Source organism: Euphorbia lathyris, chromosome 6 (assembly GCF_963576675.1).
Source record: "Euphorbia lathyris chromosome 6, ddEupLath1.1, whole genome shotgun sequence".
Classification (NCBI taxonomy): Eukaryota; Viridiplantae; Streptophyta; class Magnoliopsida; order Malpighiales; family Euphorbiaceae; genus Euphorbia; species Euphorbia lathyris.
This window is the reverse complement of record NC_088915.1, coordinates 28,423,263-28,444,670: the sequence shown is the minus strand read 5'-3', so window position 1 is coordinate 28,444,670 and position 21,408 is coordinate 28,423,263. Positions and strand designations below refer to the sequence as shown.

The 21,408-nt window shown below is 38.9% G+C and overlaps 1 non-coding gene across 1 annotated transcript; it reads left to right on the top strand.

Moving 5' to 3' along the window:
* The first annotated feature begins 8,987 nt into the window (after positions 1-8,987).
* LOC136234446 (small nucleolar RNA R71) lies at positions 8,988-9,094 on the top strand. The gene has a single exon (XR_010691329.1). It is a non-coding gene; the product is annotated as a small nucleolar RNA R71 (small nucleolar RNA).
* The last annotated feature ends 12,314 nt before the right edge of the window (positions 9,095-21,408 follow it).

Sequence of the window (21,408 nt, the reverse complement as noted above, 5' to 3'; positions counted from 1 at the left end):
AGAAAGGAAAAGAAGAACAACAAGAAGGCAATGGTGGCAACCTGGAGTGATAGTGATGAGTCATCATCATTAGGAGCTGATGCCACTGAGTCAGCAAAGATCTGCTTCATGGCAGACGAGCTTGCTGAGCCTTGTGTTTCTGAGCATGCTGACCCCTCCATTGCATCTGATGATGAGGTACACTCAACTGAGGTAATTTCACTACCCCTGCTCAGAAATGAAATGATAAATGCCCTGAGTGACCTCTACACACTTATCAAAAAGTGTAACAAGAAGGTTAGAGCACTCAGCAGGCGATGTGACGAGATTGAAGAGGTCAAACTGAGTGACCTTCGATATCTTCTCCAAGACAACTCAACTTTGCATAGCAACGTAGAAACTATGCACAAGTTTGTCTCAAAGGTCCAATCAGATTCTAAGAAACTGAGAAAGGACATCACATCTATTCAGAATCAACTCAAGATTTCGAATAAAAGAAATATTCCTCTGAACACTCAGTACCGAAGTACTGGTCAGCAGAGATGGAATCCTCAGCGGAATGTCCAGTGTGACTTCTGTGGGAAGAAAGGACACACCACAAAGGTGTGCTGGCATGCTCGGCACTAGGGTGCTGACCAGTCAGTGAGATATCCCAAACGGAAGGTCAGCTGTGACTTCTGTGGGAAAAATGGACACATTGTCCAAGTGTGTCGTCATAAGATTAAGTATGATGCTTTACCTGTTGAGCCTAACAAACAAGGACCCAAAAAGACTTGGGTACCTAAAGATAACTAGCTATATTGCAGGTAAGCCTGAGGTGTGCTGAGAAGTAAAAAATGTGGTACATTGACAGGGCATGCTCGAGGCATATGACTGGTGATGAAACTCAGTTCATCACACTTGTGCATAAACGAGGTGGAAGCGTAAGTTTCGGAGACAACAAAAAGGGTAAGATAGTAGGATCAGGAACCGTTGGTGGCAATCCTACTATTGAGTCAGTCTCCCTAGTCAGCGGACTTAAATATAACTTACTCAGCATAGCTCAGCTATGTGATAACGGGAGAAAAGTTGTATTTGATAACACTGGATGTAAAATACTCGAGGGAAAAACAAATGAATTGATTTTAACTGCCCCTCGTATTGATAATGTCTTTATGCTGAACTTGGAAAAGAAATTTTCGAAAAATGTATGCTTAGTGTCAAAGGAAGAAAATTCCTGGCTATAGCACATGAGACTTGGTCATGTAAGCATGGACCTCCTGGCCAAATTAGCAAGAAAGCAATTAGTTGAGGGACTGCCAGAACTTAAGTTCGAAAAGGATCAATTATGCAATGCTTGTCAGGCTGGAAAACAAACTAAAACATTTTTTCATAGTAAAAACATTGTCTCAACCAAGCGTCCACTCGAGTTGCTACACTTGGATCTCTTCGGACCAGTCCAACCGCTGAGCTTGGGTGGTAGGAGATTTTCCTTGGTCATTGTAGATGACTTTTCTCGGTACACTTGGATCATCTTGCTGAGTAGCAAGGATGAAACCTTTGAGACGTTTTCAACATTAGTAAGAAAACTTGAAAATGATAAAGACCTAAAGTTGGCTCACATCCGAAGTGATAATGGTGGAGAATTCAAAAACCAACAGTTTGTTGAATTCTGTGAAGCTAGCGGCATTGACCATAACTTTTCTACTCCTAGAACGCCTCAACAGAATGGGGTGGTTGAAAGGAAAAACAGAACCTTGGTTGACATAGCCAGGACACTGCTGAGTCAGCTTAGGCTTCCATAGTACTTTTGGGGAGAAGCTGTCAACACCGCGTGTTACATACTTAATAGGGCTCTAGTAAGACCCATATTAAATAAAACTCCCTACGAACTTTGGAAAGGACGAAAACCCAACATTGGATACTTTCGTGCCTTCGGCTGTAAATGTTTTATTTTAAATACTAAAGACAGCCTTGCTAAGTTTGATTCAAAAGCTGATGAAGCTATCTTTTTAGGCTACTCAACAAACAACAAAGCATATAGAGTTTTCAATAAACGAACTCAGGTCTTAGAAGAGTCAGTACACGTTGAGTTCGATGAAACTAACCCTGCAGGAAAAGACAAGCAGCTGACTGAGGATGATCCATACTCAGCACCTGTTGATCAAGAAACAGCCGCTGAGTCACTACCTCAAGGGCTGACCAAAGGTAAAAGCGAAACTCAAATTGTTTTCACTGACCAATCTATACCTGCAGAGATTGTTGAAACACAACCAGCTCAAGACATCACTCTACCAAAAGAGATCAGAATACCAAGAGGACACTCAAAGAGTGCCATTCTTGATGCTGCTGAAAACACCCTGATGACAAGAAATCAACTCAGGAGATACCTTAGCAACGTAGCATTCGTCTCAGTTCAGGAACCAAAGAACTTCTCTGAAGCTGAGCACGATGAGTTCTGGATGAGTGAAATACAAGAAGAACTTGATCAGTTTAGAAGAAATGAAGTGTGGGACTTGGTGCCAAATCCAAGAAGCCAGAAGACCATAGGAACAAGATGGGTCTTCCGCAACAAGCTAGATGAAGAAGGGAACATGGTCAGGAACAAAGCAAGACTTGTAGCTCAAGGCTATAGTCAGCAAGAAGGTATTGACTACGGTGAGACCTTCGCCCCAGTGGCAAGGCTAGAGGCTATAAGAATTTTATGTGCATATGCAAGTTATATGAACTTTAAATTATTTCAAATGGATGTTAAGAGTGCATTCCTTAATGGAGTTATAAACGAGGAAGTCTATGTTAATCAGCCTCCAGGGTTTGAGGATCCCAAGTTCCCAAACCATGTTTATAAACTCAAAAAGGCTTTGTATGGTCTCAAGCAAGCACCACGTGCTTGGTATGAGAGGCTGACCAGTTTCCTGCTGACTAAAAATTATGTCAGAGGTAAAGCTGATACAACCTTATTCATTAAGAGGAAGGGTAAAGATACCCTACTGGCTCAGATATATGTTGATGACATTATTTTTGGTGCCACTAATGAGTCCATGTGCAAGGAATTTAGTAAGCAGATGCAGACTGAGTTTGAAATGTCAATGATGGGAGAACTCAACTTCTTCCTTGGACTTCAAATCAAACAAGGGAAAAATGGCATCTTCATCAGTCAAACTAAGTATGCTAAGGAGATATTGAAGAAGTATGAACTTGAGAACTGCAAGTCAATATCTACCCCTATGGGCACTGACACTGTCCTCTGCACTGATGAAAATGGTAAGTCAGTAGACAGCAAACTGTACCGAGGTATGGTTGGCTCTCTACTCTGCTTAACTGCTAGTAGGCTGGACATTCAGTTCTCAGTATGTTATTGTGCTAGATATCAATCTAACCCTAAGGAATCTCATTACATAGCTGTAAAAAGAATCCTTAGATATTTGCAAGGCTCAGTGAATGCAGGTTTATGGTATCCCAATACTTATGATTTCACACTCATTGGATACACTGATGCCGACTACGGACGAGACAAGCTTAAACGAAAGAGCACCTCAGGAGGATGCCACTTCCTTGGAAGCTGTCTTGTGTCTTGGTTCAGTAAGAAGCAGTCGTCAGTAGCCCTGACAACCACTGAAGCTGAGTACATTGCTGCTGGAAGCTGTGTTGCTCAAGTCCTCTGGATTAAGCAATAGCTAGAAGATTATGGCATTCAGACTAAGACAATTGAAGTCAAATGTGACAACAAGAGTGCCATTGACCTATCAAAGAACCCAATCCAGCACAGCAGGATGAAGCACGTCAGTATAAGACATCATTTCATCAGAGACCATGTACTCAAGGGAGAGATCAAGCTGACCTATGTCCCAACGGATGAACAGCTTGCTGATATCTTCACAAAGCCACTGGCTCGTGAGCAATTCAACATACTTAGAGAAGCCATTGGTATGTTTAATCCTCTTCAATAAATTCCAAGTATAATATGTGATATATGCATGCTGAGTTGATTACCATGCTGAGTGATTTATGCTAAATCAATATCTATTACACGCTGAGTGATCTTAAGCTGAGTTACTAAGCACACGAATAATTCCTTTGCGTAGAAATGACTACTCAGAACATTAAACGTTTAGAATTCTTAACACTGAGTAAAAGATCTGTTGCACAAATTAATGCTAAACACGCGAATTAAATAGCCACCTAGGATGACGTAATCACAATAATTAGAAAATACATGCGTCGATTGTGTCATAAATGCCAGAATCATTGTCGGTTGAGTACCTCGAGGTCAAACCACCACCTCAACGCTTCAGATCAACTCAACACCTCTATAAATAGTGGACGAATTCCCACTTGTACCTCTTTACGCTTAGAAATTTCTGGTATTCAAATCCTCTCTTTTCTAAAATTCCCAAACTTCTCAAATTTCTCTAAGAATCATGTCTAACGATTCTCAGAATGTCTCCGGTGCCGATTACGATGATAACCGCTCCGATGAAAACCCTCCATCTCCTGCTCAGCAGGAATATAGTGAGACTCCCACCAAGTCTCAAGAACCTGGTCAGCGTGACCACTCTAAGGTCACTACCCCGAGCAAGAAAACCCAGGCTGACCAAGCTACCTCTTCGAAAGGGAAATAGAAGCAGGATAAGGGAAAGAAACCGATGGAACGTACCTACTCCCTAGTTTACAACAGCGTAAGAGGATATAAAGTTGACCACTCCCGCTGGTTCTCGAAGGGATTTGTGGAAGCTGAGCAACCCTTTTGTGAGTGGATCTTAAAGAACGGCTGGACCGAGCTGTTCTCGACTCGAGAAGCCACCTATCCTGAGTTAGTGAAGGAGTTCTACACTAACCTAAGAGCCGCTGATGATAACCGGGACTACATGGTCACCAAGGTTCAAGGAAAAGATATCTTCATCAACCCTCCTTACCTTGCCAAACTGCTAAAACTGAAAACCGAAGGAGCTAAACTTCGAAAAACCGGTGACCACGAAAAAATTGACTATCCCGCTGAGTTTTGCAAACCTACCGATCATGTCGGGGAAATCTCGAGTACCTCCATGGGTCAGAATCAAAAGATGGCCCATTACATACTGACCAACTTCCTCTTTCCAATGGTCAACTCCACTTCTTCAGCGTCGAACTTCGAGCAGTGCTTCATCTGGCACATGCTGACCTACCAGTCGATCAACATGCCAGTCTTTCTAATCGGTGGTTTTCAAAGAAGTACTGGAACCCTTAGGTTAGGCTCCCTTATTACCAGAATCCTCAAAGATCACCAGGTGAATTTGGTTGAGGAAATTAATGTCTGGGGAACTGAAATTACCGCAGCTGCATTGTTCGGCTTGGTCTACGACCAACCGATTGTCCCTAAGAAAGGAAAAGGGGCCGCTGTTCAGGAAACAGAGGGGATGCTGACCAGAGAAGGAAAGAAAGTGAGGAAAGCTCAAGCTGACAAGCAGGACAGAAAGATGAAAGCTGTTCAAACCTCTTCCAAAGACGATGATGCTCCATCGAAAAAGATTCAGTTCGTGTCCAAAGGAACAAAGCCTCAAGTTGCACAAGGTCAGGTTGGACCTAAGTCAGTAGAAAACCTCAAAAGGCAAGCTGAGCCTAAGGAAGAAGAAAAAGAGGACACTCCTGAGCAACCACTGAGAAAGAAGAAGAAGATCTCTTCTGGGTTAAGTCCTATCGATGTACCCCCACTTGGCGTCGTTATCTCTGAAGACTCTCATTTTGTAAGAAGTCAGGGCATTGATCTTGAGAAAAATCCCACTGACCAAGATGAAGAAGAATTGGGAGGTCAGTTTGATGCTGAGGAGACAGTAGATGTTGAGCAACATGAGACAGCAGATGTTGAGCAACATGAAACAACCAACACTGAGCTGGTTGAAGAACAAGCTGAGCCAACAGAAAAGGGCCATGTTGAGCAAGGGGTACCTTCACCTACTGACTCACTTGAGTCTATTCCAGCTGACCCCTCTCCTCCAAAGACTAAGAGATTACGGAGACTTAAAAAGAAGGCTCATAAATCCCCAGTGATTGACCTTATGGATGACTCACCACTACGAGATCCGATCACTAATCTCTCTGATATGCAGTTCAAATTCTTCGCCAATCCCACTAAGTCTCCTCCAAGAGAGCACCAGGAAAAGCAAGTCTCTGTTTCTCAACCTAAGGAACATGCCAACTCAATTGCTACTCTAAGTCCAGTTGATACTGAGCAAGTGCTCGAAGTTCTTGCTCCTCAACATACTGAGATAGCAAAGGAAACACCTTCTTAGGTCAGCGCTGAAACTCCTCAACCTCCTCAAACCAGTCAGCTTCAGCTTGACTCTGAGCAAGTAGATAATTCTGCCGATCACCCTCTTCCATATCCTCAAGTGCAGAATATCAACCAGTCAGCTTCTGTTGGCAATCTGAACTCAAGTCCAGCCGCTGATATTGCTGGCACTTCCAATAATGAAAGGAACCACACACCTCCACCTTCCGGTTCTACTCATATTCCGGCAACTGGGCCAAACAATGATGGATCCTATACTTATCTGAATGCCACTGAGTCTGGTCGAAGAATCATTGACTCAGCTCAAGCCCTACTCCAGGACCTTCATCAAACCAATGCCGAAGCCGCTGGGTCAGTTCCTGTTGAGCCAACTCAACTTTCCTCTGTCACTCAGCTTCTCACAGAAATCAAAGGTCTTAAGGATCTTCTGAGTGTTATGACATCACTCCAGTCTCAACAGCCCAAGCAGGAATCAATAGTAAAGCTGGACGAACTCCAGCTGACAATGGTCAATCACATGAACTCTCTCTAGGGTCAATTTCAAAACCTATCAGCTGCGAACTCCATGTATGCAACCTCTGCTGAAGTTCATCAACTCTTCACCCAGCTTCACTCTGAGCAAGCCAGAACCAATGAGCAACTCTCTTCCACCTCCCAATGCTCCATTGAGCAAATTAGCGAGGTTGTCCGTCTACTCAACTTGAGTAAGGAAGAGATGGAAACTGACCAACTCAAGACAAATGAGCTTCTGCAATACTCCCAATCCATCTTCAAACATGTGCATCATTCGAATGCTCAACGTCAGTATTATGACTCGGCTCTGCTTAAAATGTTTCATCAAGCTTATGCCATGCTGACTGACAGTATCACCTGGGTTGGGAAGTCTCAAGAATACATTCTGAGTATGCTCAGTGCCTCGGTCAGGGTTCCCCGCTCTGTCTTGGATGATGGTGTTCCTGTTTTTGATGGTATAAATGAAAGCACGCGCAAGCTTAAGGCATTCTCTGTACGGTTAACTCGTGCTGCCCTCAATGACACCTTCATTCCTCCTCCACCTGATGCTGGCAAAACGGGGGAGAAAGAACAAGCTGAAAGAACTCAGCATACAGGAGAAGCATCTGGAAGTCAGCAGAAACAAAAGGGAAAAGCCAAAGAGCATTCTGCCCACATCAACTACAAGAAAAAATAGCTTGACTAGGATTGCTAGATTTAGCTTTTAAAACTTGTATTCTTTTCCCGATGTATTTTGTTGTGCTGACCATTAATCCAAAACTATGCATGCATCTACCTTTTTCAAAATTGACTAATCTTATATGATGCTTACTTATGTTTTGTGCTAAACATTTAACGCATCTTCATTAAATCAACTGTGTTATGTGCTTACATGCTTCATGATTGTCTACTGTGTTGATCTATAAGTTGACCTCTTTTATATGTCTTCTTAACTAAAACTCATTGAACAAACAAATACTCAGCGTACTCTGATATCTAAATCTTCCGCAAAACTTAACTGAGTTAAATAGAATATGTTCCATGAGCTGACCTAATTCTGAAAACTGACCTTAGACTTACTTAATTAAACCTTGAAATTTTTAAAGTAAAACTAAGTCAGTAGCTCAACCCTTACGGGGGAGTATCTTGAGAAAAACAAGGTCAACTATCATGGGGGAGCTCAACACTGAGTTCCTTACTGAATATTTTTGCCAACATCAAAATGGGGGAGTTTGTTGAAAAACCTTTCCACATGATTTTGATTTGACAAAATTATTTATGTGAATGATAAAAATATTCTAACACATTAAATTTAAATGCTTTGATTTATTCACACTAATGTGTTTGTTCAATGTTGAGTTAATTTGATTTATAAGACATTAAGATAAAAAGCCTAAAGGCCCATAAGAGGAAGTCAAGCCCAAGTCAACAGATCAAGACCTCCCGGCCCAGGAAGACAAAACACAGTCGTAAAAGGTATACTCAGCTTCTGTTGTAAAAGGTTTCGTGCTCTACCTTTAAAGAGCTCAGTAGAGGATTCAAAAAGCTCGGAACGAGTTCCGAGGACTGGACGTAGGTGGAGAGGCCGAACCAGGATATGTCTGCTGAGTAACATATTTCTAACCTTTAAACTCCTTTATATATTGCTTTCTATAAAACTGACTAAGTAACGAACTCACGCTGAGTTGAGTGCACTAAGAAGCTGAGTTCAGGAATAGACTTAAGTGCTATCTCCTGACTTAAGGAAAGAAACAGACTTAGTCACCAGTTGACTAAGCTTGTGTCTTAAAATTACTTAGCGCAGCTGTGTAAACCTTTTCATAAAGAAAAGAAGTCAGCCTTAACGGACAAAATTTTAAATAGTTCCTATCCCCCTATTGGAACTAACCTTGTCACGTTATACGGGATCAACACCTTTCCCTGCTTAACTCCGGGACAGTTGATGTTGAAATGAAGGCCTCCATAAAAATCACAAATGTCATTGAATGGTGGTTCGTTGTGGATCGAGGACACATTTATCTTGCCGAGCTGTCTGGCAAGCTGTTCTACCTGGCTTGTCAATTTTGACACAACATCTTCATTTCCCGCTCTTTTTCCTTCACTTCTGGCGGAGTGCTAGTTATAACTTGTGCTTACTACTCTCTCAATAAGGTCGTACAAGGCTTGTGGTTCCAGATCTTCGGGGTTTCCATTGGCAATGGACTCAATCTGGATTTTATAAATGTTGGTTACCCCATTGTAAAAGTTCTGCATCTGCATCCATATAGGGATGCCATGATTGGGTACTCTCCTAAGTAGTTCCTTGTACCTTTCCCATGCCTCAGCTAAGGATTCATCCTCTTCTTGTACGAAATGGGAAACCTCGTTTCTGAGCTTAATGGCTTATCTCGGTGGAAAATATTTCATTAAGAAAGCGCTAGCCATTTCTTCCCAAGTAGTGATCGTTCCTGGTTGCAAGTTTTTCAACCAGTTCTTCGCTTTATCTCTTAGAGAAAAAGGAAACAGCTTTAGTCGGATTATGTCGTCAGCAATGCCTCTGTTTGATCTGAAAGTGTTGCACAGTGTGATAAATTCAAGGATATGCCCATTTGGATCTTTCGACTGGTATCCATTGAACTGTACGGCAGCCTGCAACATTTGTATCATAGATGCTTTCACCTCGAACATGTTGTTCCCTTCGTTGGGCAACACGATGCATGATGAATGTCCTTCCGTGGTTGGTCTCGAATAATCTCTGATTCGCATGACAGGAGGGTTGTTATTCTCTCCCTCTTCTTCCTGGTTTGGTTGGACTGGTTGTTCGGGTGGTACCCTTCCAGCCATTCTTCTCACTCTTTGCCGTTCTCTTTGTCTTGCACGTTGAGCTCATGCTCTGTTTCGTCTACATGTTCTCTCTAATTCGAGATCGATAGGGAAAACAGGAGGTCTAGCTCTACGCATAAACTGCTAAAGTTTCCTTCTGGCTGCACTATTTAGCAAACAGATTAAAAACACCTAGTTTCACAGAAAATTTCGTATAAACTTTGTTGCTTTCAATCCCCGGCAACGGCGCCAAAAACTTATTGTCTCCTGAATGGACTCTAGCAAGTGTACTAGACACAAGTAATAAAGTGATAAGTCAAGTATCGTATCCACAGGGATTGAGGACCAAATTATTTCTTGTAAACTTTGGTCCTCAATCCCTGTGGATACGATACTTGACTTATCACTTTATTACTTGTGTCTAGTACACTTGCTAGAGTCCATTCAGGAGACAACAGAAGCCTTCAGGGAAGGCTCCGGCCTCGAGAAGTAGTGTTAACACCTTCGTCAAAGGAGAAGGTTCTGGTAAAGCTTCAAATCCTAACTCTATCTCATCATTTTGGATAATAGACACAGGGGCCACTGACCACATCATTTGCGATGTTATGCTATATAGTTCGTATGCCAAAATAGAAAAGTGTTGGGTAAATTTACCAAATGGGGAAAGGGTCAAAGCCCAACACATAGGCACAGTGATTCTTAGCACATAGCTTATACTGTATAATGTCCTATGCATACCTGCTTTTGATTACAATTTAATCTCAACCAGTAAATTATTGAACACGGGGAAGTTACGCATAGTAATAATCGATCAAATGTGTGAAATACAGGACACAGGAAGTTGGAAGAAGATTGGTTTGGCTAGAGAACATAAAGGCCTATATTACTTGGAATACCCACTGCCGAATAGTTTTCGTTCTGCTTTTTCAATCAAAGCCGATGTGTGGCATTTACGTTTTGGCCATCCCTCTTATGAGCGATTAAAAGGCCTCAACATATCATGTAATGAATTCAATTCCTTCAAGGCAATACCATGTGATATTTGTCAAAGAGCCAAACAGAGAAAACAACCATTTTCTTTAAGTCACAGTATAGCAAAGGAATGCTTCGAAGTTATTCATGAAGACATATGGGGACCAGTAAAAGAATCGCATTCTAACAAGCATTACTTTTTAACCATACTTGATGACCATAGCAGGTATACATGGATAACATTAATGCAGACTAAAGGTGAGGCAAGCATCACACTGAAACATTTTTGCAAATACATCAGCAATCAATTCAGCAAAAATGTGAAAATCATAAGTGTTGGAGTTTAGTGTCCTAAAGACAATTGTTTTAGGATATAAATATTAATGAATAAATTGTTTATTTAGTCATTTGTTTAATCAGATATATAGCATTAAAATGTAACTATATATAAAGGCACAAATCTTTCATAAAGAAAGTAATCCTAAGTTTATTTAAGTAGTTATAAAGTGTTCATACAAGGATGAAGTGAGACTATACTTTATAATAGACCAATAGACTTAAAATCAACCCAAGTCAAGTAATATGTTATAGGGGTTGGCATATTACTATTGAGACTTGCATGTAACAATGTTTTCTGTCGAGACAGAAAGCTGATCTCACAAGCTTTAGATATTTAGATATCTAGACAGTTACATGGATCCGGTGAAGGAGTTCATTAGGATTGGGACCCGACTTGAGATAACAGCATGGATTAATTTATCTAAAAGTGTCAACTGTTCATCTCATTGGTATTAGTAGGTATAACTAATCCTCAGACTCAAACATTCGTTAATTAGTGATTCTGGATTATGGAGTTTGGTACTTTGATTCTGTGCGAGCACGATCCAACAGGTGAAAGCCTGGGGTATGTGAGAGCAGGGTTGGGTATCACACAAAGTAATTGCAGAATAGTTAATGTCAGATTGAGCATTCGTCACTCCCGATAAGTGGGAGATATATCCAAATGGCCGCTTGTGGTGAATTGACTGAAATCCTTGCAAGGTGATAGAGTTAAGAGTAGAAATGAACATTTCACTTAACTTATCTTTTCAGAGTGAATTCAACCTGTACAAGTAAAACCAGACTCTTCGTTATATGTAACCTTGACACGTTCCATGGTTATAAGGAATTGACCGACATGATATAGTTGATGAAGGATCGTATTATACTGTACCTAATGCAGAAAGGTTAACGTCAGTTATCAACCTGACTTCTTAATTGCTTTGGGGGAATATCATAGGTTCTGCTAGTAACAGCTCGCGACGATATTCCGTTATATATATGTTGGAATTAATCGTGATGAATAATTTCAAGGGATATATACGGCTAGTGGCAATAAAGAACCTAATGGGTCGCATATGGGACTTGGAATCGGAGGACGAAAATGTAATTAGTGAGACACTATAGATGGGTCGAAATTTGTAGATTAATTAGGGATAAATTAATTTGATTAATAATTATAATTTGATTATGGTTGTGAATTAAATTAAAGGATTATTTGATAATATTAATTAGAAGTTTTTATGTGATTGAAACTCTAATTAATTATCTCTAACAATAATTAATTATTAATTTGATTAATAATAATTATCTAGATACAATTAGTTATTATTTAGGTAATAGTAAAGTGTTTATTTAATTATCTAATTAGGAATCCTATTCCGAATAAGATTCCAATTATTTAATTACCTAACACAACTGGGATTAGGGTTTTGAGAAGTCCATAAATAGACTCCCTAACCCCATAATTCGCCCAACACAAGAAGGAGGAGAGGAATCGTTCCGTCTTTCGTCTCAGCTAATTTACTTTATTTCTTACTCCCTCTTTGATCTCGTATCGATTTCTGTTAGAGGCAATCATTGCGATTGCTATACTTTAAAGGTTGATTACTGATTAGTTATTCTTTTCTGTGTTGTTTCTTTTGTTGTTCGTGATACACGGATTAAGAGTTGTGGGCACTTCGTTTGCAACTGTAGATAGTTCTTCAGAAAAGGTATTTCATTCTATCCCTCTTTATATGAAATAACAATTAACAGATCTTTGAAAAGGGAAATAGATAAAATAGATAAAATTTTATTATTCCGCTGCGCCTAGGCTTGTCTATTTTCCTTCATTGGCATGAGAGCCTATGTTAATCTGTTATTTCATATATGTAAATAAAAAGGTTTTTCAATCTGGTTGAATAGATTTATTGTTAGGTTAATTAATAAATTTGATTTAGTTAATTAATCTAAAGATAAATGGTTAAGATGAGATTAAGATGTTTTATGATTCGGTTAATTAATAAAGGGTTTGTAGAATTAAACGGTTCATTAAAACGATGGTTGTATATGAGATATATGTGTTTTGTGGATTAAGGGTTTAACCGTTTTGAATCATTAAAAAAGTTATTAATCTTTGAAAATTTGATTTAGTTAACGATTTAAGCGAAACGGTTAGAATCAATTAATTATTGATATATATTTAGAAAAGATTATATATAAATATAAAATAGTTTATATATATATATATATATATATATATTCATAATAAAAAAAATAAAAAAAAAATAATGGTATGTGGGTTGCGCAAACAGTAGCTTAATGCTACTGTTTTGCGCAACCTCACATGTATGGAGGTTGCGTGATGTTGCTGCCTATTGGCAGCAACACCACCCTTCGTCACGGATGCGATCCGCGACGGGGACGAACCCGGTTTTCGTCCCGTCACGTTTATTTGGTTCTCTGATTTTTTCAGAAATATTTTATTTTTCCAGAAACTAAGTTTTATATTTATATATATATATATATATATATAATTAATTGATCCACGTAATTTAATCGTTGTCCATTTTAAATTGTATAGATTAAATTGAGTTGTCTAATTAAAGATATTATGATACGATTAATTAGACGAACTATTTCATTGATACAAAATTAAAATTTAGGAACAACGAATCAGTCCATATAAGTTTATTGATATATAATTGTTATAATTAATAAAAGTATATGGTAATTATATGTGTTTTAATTTGATTTTGCAAACTGTTTTGTGCTTAATAATTATACTTGATATACTAGTTAAACACATTAAACAGTTTCGGTAAAATAGTTAAACACAATAATTTAATAATCTCTCGTCTTAAAAGTTTTGTGTTTTGGAATTGATTTTGCAAAGTTATTTGATGTTTAATTATTTGTATGAGATACGGTTGAATTAAACACGGTAAATAATTTTGGTAAAATAATTGAACACAAATAATTGATATTTTGTATAGTTATATTTTGAAAAGTCTAATTAAGTCTATGTTTGATATATTTTAATTAGAATAAAATATAAATGATACAAAATTTAATTAAAGGTTAATTTGATAGAAAAGTTAAGTAAAGGACTAAATTGATAATAAAATTAATTTAAGGGTTAATTTGATTAACTAAAATATTATATAAACAGTTTATTTAATCAACCAATTAAGTTTATTTAATTGAGTCTTTGCATGTTTGGAGTTATGGACATATTTAGACCCCTCTATAATTGTTATTTAGTCTTTTGGTATTTTGGAAATAGGGCCTGCGAGTCCTGCCTCATCTACTCTCTATTGTATTTCTCTTCTCATCTAAACCTTTTCAAATTAGTTGAAGTATTCTAAAGTAGTATAGAAATTAAATATTGTTGTAAATCAAGGCGCCAAGAAAAAGACGGAGGACCTGAAGGAGAAATATGTAATAGTTAGTATTTTCCTAGGGTTGACCTTTTATTCCGTTTCTGGCTCAACGGAATAATTTAGATAATATGTCCATAACTACCAATGTAAATTGTATGTGTCTGATGTATGCTAAAGCAAATCAAGACTAGGTTAGATTATGAGACTTGAAATAAAAATCCCTCACTAATTAAAAGTTAAGTAAATAAGCAAGTTATTAAAATCGGTTGCCCCTCCCTAATATTATAATTCAGCCGGCAGTACTGGGGGCCTTTGGGTTGTTGAGCAAACTCAAGCTCGGGGTCTTATGGTAACACCTGAATTATCGAAAAATCGTTTTCACGAATATGGGGTAATGCTTAAATTAGGCTAGAATAATTGGATGAGCAAACTCATATTGTTCTAACCTAATGGGTAGGATTGATAGACGACACATATCAGTTACTAATGTGGTTAGTAACCCAACAACCTAGAAGTCACATGTTTGATGTGATTGATTACATGAATCTACCTAATGAATGAAACTAGCTTGTTGAGCAAACTCAAGGTGAAATTTCAAGAGTTAGGATTCTAGCTCACTAAGGGATTTGTGAATATCCTTCGAATTAATATAGAGGGTTATTAATTTGGTAAAATAGTGAGAGCAATTTAAAAACATAAAAGACCAACGTATTTAAATTGTAAATGAATTAAGCAAATGAATAACATCTGTCACTCTATCTCACTCTCAAGTTAATACTCTGAATCATCATATCTAAAATGGATCTACATAATATTTTAACCGATAACAAATTGAATAGTTCAAAATTCACCAACTGTTTTGGCAAACACAAAATTGTTTTGAAGTTCGAAATGATTGGGTATGTATTAAGATACACTGATACCCATCGTCAAAATTGTTTTGAAGTTCGAAAAGATTGGGTATGTATTTAGATACGTCAATACCCAATGTCCTTGTTGATGATGCTCCTGTTAAGAGGATTGATGTTTACCGGAAGCACCAATCAGAGGACGAACATATAGGATGTATCATACTTGTAGTTATGGCACTAGAGCTACAAAAGCAACATGAGAACATGGATACGTATTCCATGGTTATACACTTGGAAGAGGTGTTTTGAGAAACATACTCAAATGCGGACGCTATGAGATAGCGATGAATGTTTCGCTCCAAGATGCAAGAAGGTTCTTCTGTTGTGGCACTTTGTGTCAAGATGATTGACTACATCACCAAAGCTTTCTAGTATTAGATTTGTGATGGATAATGAATTAAGTGTCGACTTAGTTCTACAATCCCTCCTAGAGATTTATTCATAAGTTCATCTCGAACTGTCAGATGAATAAACTCAGAGACCTCTCTAGAAGAGCTCTTGAATATGCTCAAGTCAGTTGAGCCCAAATCTTAAGAAAGTGATGTCAGCACTTGTTATTGAGGGATTTCATGAGAGAAAGGGAAGTTTCCCAATTCTAAAGATTCCAAGAAGAACAAATGCATTAAACTCAAGTCAATAAAAGCAAGAAGGGAATGCCACCAATATGGTAAAGAAGGGAATTGGAAGAGGAACTGTAAGAAGTACTTAGACTCTCTTTAGAAGAAGGGTCATGATGGTGCTTTTACTTTTAGAACTAAAGAATAGATAATTAAACTTACTTGTGATAGTCACCTAGGCCATGTAAGCAAGAAACACATGTCTAAGCTGCATCAAGATGGGCTTATAGACTCGGTTGATTTTGAATCAATGGGCACATGCAAGTCTTGTTTAAAGGAAAGATGACAAAGACACCCTTTAGCAATAAAGGAGAATGTGTATCAAACACTCTAAGACTAGTACATTCAGATGTATGTAGTCATACATCAAACACAAGCAAGAGAAAGGTTCAATCACTTCATTAGCTTCATAAGATGATCATACCAGATATTGATTCATCTACTTGATGAAGCATGAGTCAGAAGCTTTTGAGAAAGTTCAAATGCTTCACGAATGAAGTAAGAAAAACAAACAAGAAAGAATATTATAGTGCTTCGATTAGATCGTCGTAGAGAATATCTTTCTAATGATTTTTCTGAATTATCTAAATTGAATATAGGATTCGCTCATAATGGACTCCTCCGTATACACCCCGATGTATCTGAAAGGAGAAATTGTACTCTATTGGATATAGTACGATCCATGATGAGCACAACCTCTCTTCCAAAGATGTTCTAAGGCTATGCCCTAGAAACCGCCTTATTTACCTTGAACCGAGTATCCACAAAACCGCCAAGTTCTATTTGAATTGTTCATTGGAAAGGAAACCCAGTTTCTCTTTCATGAGAATTTAGGGGTGTTCAGCACATGTTAAATACATAGCATCAGATTAAGTTAGACCCTAAATCTGATAAATATTTCTTCATTGGAATTCCGAAAAGAAATAATAGGATATTACTTCTATCATTCGGATGATCGAAAGTAATAGTATCCAAACACTGTATTTCTAGAGAAAGAGTTTCTTTTAGAAACACAAGTAGAAAGCGTGATTGAACTTGAAGAAGTTCAAGAAGAAGGATTAGCTGACATAGCGGAAGCGATGGTGGAACCCGAATCTATCTCACAAGATGAGACACTGGTGACATTACTAACTCATAGGTCTGGTCGAGTTCATCAAATCCCAAAGAGATTTGGATTTCTAGTGGGAGCCGATGAAATCCCAAAGAGATTTGGATTTCTAGTGGGAGCCGATGAAATCCCAAAGAGATTTGGATTTCTAGTGGGAGATGACGAAAAGGCTCACATGTTAGACGATGAACCTACAACTTATAAGAAGGGTCTTGTAAACTTATACATGTAAGCTAGTGGGAGCTCGTATGACCCTTTACATGTAAACTAGTGGGAGCTTGGTCGTTTACTTAGTATTATATATCAATGATATTTTACTAATGGGAACGACGTAGCTATACTGCAATCGGTGAAAATTTTGGTTATCGGATAAAATTCTCCATAATAGACTTAGGAGAAGCAGCTTACATCTTAAGGATTAAGATCTATGGAGATAGATTGAGAAGACTGCTGTTAGACGAGGTGCCGCGGCCTAATCTCCCGGGCGGACCGGGGGGTGGACACCTCATGGCGACGTAAGCGGTGATTGGCGCCGAAAGCAACCAATCGTGGAATCAAGCTGCTCGGCAGGACCGGAGCTCGGAGATATGGAAGAGTCGCCACCCACGAATGGGAAAATGAACACCGATCCCTTGCGGGAGACCGGTGTGGGTTCGGGAAACTTAGGTACGAGCCGAGAAGGCTAGCTCCTTTCCGGAGAAAGGCTACTAGGCACCCCGACATCGCTCGGTTATGAACCACCGGCCTCCTACTCAGCATGTTAGGCGATAACAGACTAATCGTATATTCCTTTAAGTTTAAAATTCATTTGAAACCTTTTTTTTTCTCGTTTTGAAAACCGTTTTGAGCATATATTATTGAAAAGCCACTTTGGTAAAGAATCACCCATTTACATCAGTTCAAAAATACATAGGAAAGAGAGGGAGAGAAGGAAGAATTGATTTATTTACAACGTGATTTATGTTCCGTGTTACATACTAATTCTATAGTAATTCACTTCCCCAAAACGAGTTCATTTACATGGTTCGCACCTTAATCGACGTTGGAACGATTTAGGCACGTTTCAAAACCCCGTTTGATGAAGTTCACCCGAATCGCCGTTGGAACGACTCAAGCGTTTGAAAACATCAAGATAAAAACCTTTAATAAGAAAACGTGGTTAAACATACAAGTCAATTTATTTTGTACAAATCATTTAAGAAAACGATTCAAACACTCTATTATTCACAATGAAAACGATTTTAATTACAAGGTTCGCTTAATCCGTCGTTGGAACGGACTAAGGTTTTAAAGCGTGATGTTTTGGGAAACGATTTTGAAATGTCAAGAAAACACTATTTATTTACATTAGGAACTTCTAAAAAACTCATTAGTTTAAATAATTAAATTGAAAACTCTTTTTGTGATTTATTTTCCCCTTTTTCCTTAGTGGATTCTCTACTTGTTAAAATTACAATAATAAACATATTTAAACCAAAATTCACTCCCAAATAAAGCCCATTTGAAACATGGACCCCTAAATGGCCCAAAAGAATAAAGAAAATAATATAAGCATATATATATACATTTTAATCCAAAAAGGAAATATGAAATAAAAGTTAATGAAAAGAGACTATATAATACATATATGAAAATACTAAATATAATACATTTATACTTTAAACATGTGAAAATAGTAAATAAAGCTCCTAAATAAGAAAATAACATTTGTCACCAAAATAGTTTTATTTAATAATAGCTAATATAGCCCAAATATCCTAAAACTATATATATATACATAACTAATGTAATTTTAAATGTCAAAAATAATATATATTTATCCACTAATATTTACTAATTATCTCCAAAATGCTCAAGTAAATAACATTTAAAATAAAATCCAATATAACTCAAATGAATGAAAAAGGAAATATATATATATACATATACTTATAATAGATCAAATTAATGAAAAATAATATATAGACATTCCAAATATCTAAAAAATAGTTTAAAAGTATATATTACATAACTATATATATGTATACCAAGGATCAAAAACTTAAAAGTTGAGAAAGAGGGACTAAAACAGCATTTTTTACATTCCAACAGATTTACCGACGGAAAATCCGTCGGTAAACAGCAATTAGTGACAGAAATGGCAAATTACAGCAGCACTCCAATTATTTCCAGATTTATTCAAAAGCTTTAAATTAAATCTAATTCAATCGTTTTGGATTTCCGAACTACCAAAAATGGATCATAGTCAATAACGGACGTTCCTAAAACGACGTTTTTATTTTAAAACGTTATTTGGAAATTCTTTAAATTACAACTTATAATTACAACGTCTTTAATACCCGAACTACCTTTTTATCGGATCACGGTTCGTATTGGGATATCAAAACGAGGTTTTTTATTTTAAAACAAAACCAAATTTTATTCAACACGACACAAAAATTAAATAAATACGCTAAATTAAATAAAACGTGATAAAATAAATGAATAACTAAATAAATAAAAACTATAACATAAAAATAAATAGAAGAATGAAATAAATTAAATAAAATAAAAGAGTCTAGTCCTCGGATAATACCTTAAATTCGGTATCTGACAGTCGAAGCCGATTGATTCCACGAGTCGTTATTTTCCGGTTTTTTGTATTTTTTAGTAAAAATTTAACTTTGGAAAAATTTGGATTTTTTTGGGAAAAAAAATATTTTCTCCAAAAAATTGACTTTCTCTCTCTAAAAATGTTTAGAGTGAGAAAGCTCCAAAGAATCTCCCTCCTCTCAAATGCATGGGGATCCGTGCCTTTTATAGGCAAACGGGTCCCCGGACAAATGGGCGACGCCCGCGTAAAATCGGGCGTCGCCCAAGGGGGTTGGGCGGCCGCCCAACCTTGTGTTGGGCTACCGCCCAACATTGTTGGGCGGCCGCCCAACAATTGTTGGGCGATCGCCCAATAATTATTGGGCGGTCGCCCAACGCGAGGTTGGGCGTCCGCCCGACGCGGTTGGGCGCTCGCCCAACGGCCGCCGGGGCGCGTCTCGCGCCGTCGGGCGTGCACGCCCCCTGCGGCCATCGAACTCATGTTCCGCGCCGTCGGGCGTCCACGCGTCGTGACCGCCGAACGTGTGTTCCGCACTGCCGGGCGCACACGCCCCGTGGCCAATGAGCGCGCGCCTCGCGCTGCCAAGCTCGTGCATTGCTCGGACGTCGAGCGCGTGCTATTCCTGGTTGGATGCGTGCGTCCGACGGGCGTCGAGCGCGCGCTTTGCTTCATCGAGCGGGTGTCCGACTGTCGTCGAACGCGCGCCGGCCGCCGCTAAGTACTCGCACCATGCCGCTAAGCATTCGCGAGCCATCCAATCAACAACAGCGACCCACCGTAACTTATTTATTTTATTATTTTGTTCGAAACTTCCGGAATCAATCGCTTCCACCGTCTTGTTTTCAGGTTTTCGTCACAGGTCCTTCGACTCGGTGTCTACAGTTGCCCCTACTTTGCTATTTTGACAGTGATGTGTGTGTTTTGAAAACGTTTTTTTTGCTAACGCACACATGCAATGTAAAACATATAAAAAGTAAAAGACACGTAAAGAGTAGGAGGGAGAATACCTGACCTTCGCGCTGCGCGCTCCGGTGTTGTTTGTCGATTCTTTCCAGCCTTGCCTCGGAATCGGCCGTCGGTGGATGTTTTTCTCTCGGAATCTAGCGTACGTTGACTATGGGTAAGAAGGGCTCAAAAGCAACCTCGGTCGTGGACCATAGGTAAGATGGCTAAAAAGCTACCTCGGTCGTGAACCGGAAGTAAGATGGCTAAAAAGCTACCTCGGTCGTGAACCGTAGGTAAGATGGCTAAAGAGCTACCTCGGTCGTGAACCGTAGGTAAGATGGCTAAAAAGCTACCTCGGTCGTGAACCGTAGGTAAGATGGCTAAAAAGCTACCTCGGTCGTGAACCGTAGGTAAGATGGCTAAAGAGCTACCTCGGTCGTGAACCGTAGGTAAGATGGCTAAAGAGCTACCTCGGTCGTGAACCGTAGGTAAGATGGCTAAAAAGCTACCTCGGTCGTGAACCGTAGGTAAGATGGCTAAAAAGCTACCTCGGTCGTGAACCGTAGGTAAGATGGCTAAAAAACTACCTCGGTCGTGAACCATAGGTAAGATGGCTAAAGAGCTACCTCGGTCGTGAACCGTAGGTAAGATGGCTAAAGAGCTACCTCGGTCGTGAACCGTAGGTAAGATGGCTAAAAAGCTACCTCGGTCGTGAACCGTAGGTAAGATGGCTAAAAAGCTACCTCGGTCGTGAACCGTAGGTAAGATGGCTCAAGGGCAGAAAGTTCTTTCTAACGATTCTGAATTCTTTTAAAACACCATTGTCTGGAGCTAGTGTCTCGGAGGTTTAATGGGAACGTGTTTTGGTCTGGAATGATATAGACTAATGATTATTTTTCTATTGACTGTTGTCTGTATTTTGACCGGTGTCACTGTTTTGTAAAAATTGGCTGTTGTCTGGAGTTCATATCTTGTCAGTATTGGTTGCTGTCTGGGAGAAATGCGGGCTGAAACGGACTGCAAATCAGAGGTCTGTGCACCTGGTAATTAATTATTTAC